At 42.6% G+C, this 258-nt stretch overlaps 1 protein-coding gene across 1 annotated transcript in view; it reads left to right on the top strand.

Moving 5' to 3' along the window:
• The window catches only part of LOC119591519 (sodium channel protein para-like), a gene marked incomplete in the record, with an annotated part of 263,120 nt that overhangs the window by 150,237 nt on the left and 112,625 nt on the right, over positions 1-258 (top strand).

The raw sequence follows: 258 nt of genomic DNA, 5'->3' as shown, positions 1-258 counted from the left end.
TTTTTTTAATGGATTTTGATTTCCCGTTAGCAGAGTCCACACATGGGATACTATTTTTTTTCTCTCAGGCCATCTCTTTTTTTTCCCTCAAATCAATAGAACTGGCGCCGTGTTTATTAAACTAGACTGACCAGACTGTTAGTGTAGGTAGTTTCAGTTGTGTAGGTAGTTTCAGTAGACCCTGAAGCTGTAGTTAGGTAGTCCCTGACAGCCTAGCATGCTATAGGCCATCTGACTGACAGTGTAGCCTCGGCGCTT

Source organism: Penaeus monodon, chromosome 28 (genome assembly GCF_015228065.2).
Source record: "Penaeus monodon isolate SGIC_2016 chromosome 28, NSTDA_Pmon_1, whole genome shotgun sequence".
NCBI lineage: Eukaryota > Metazoa > Arthropoda > Malacostraca > Decapoda > Penaeidae > Penaeus > Penaeus monodon.
This window is presented reverse-complemented; position numbering and strand designations above follow the sequence as displayed.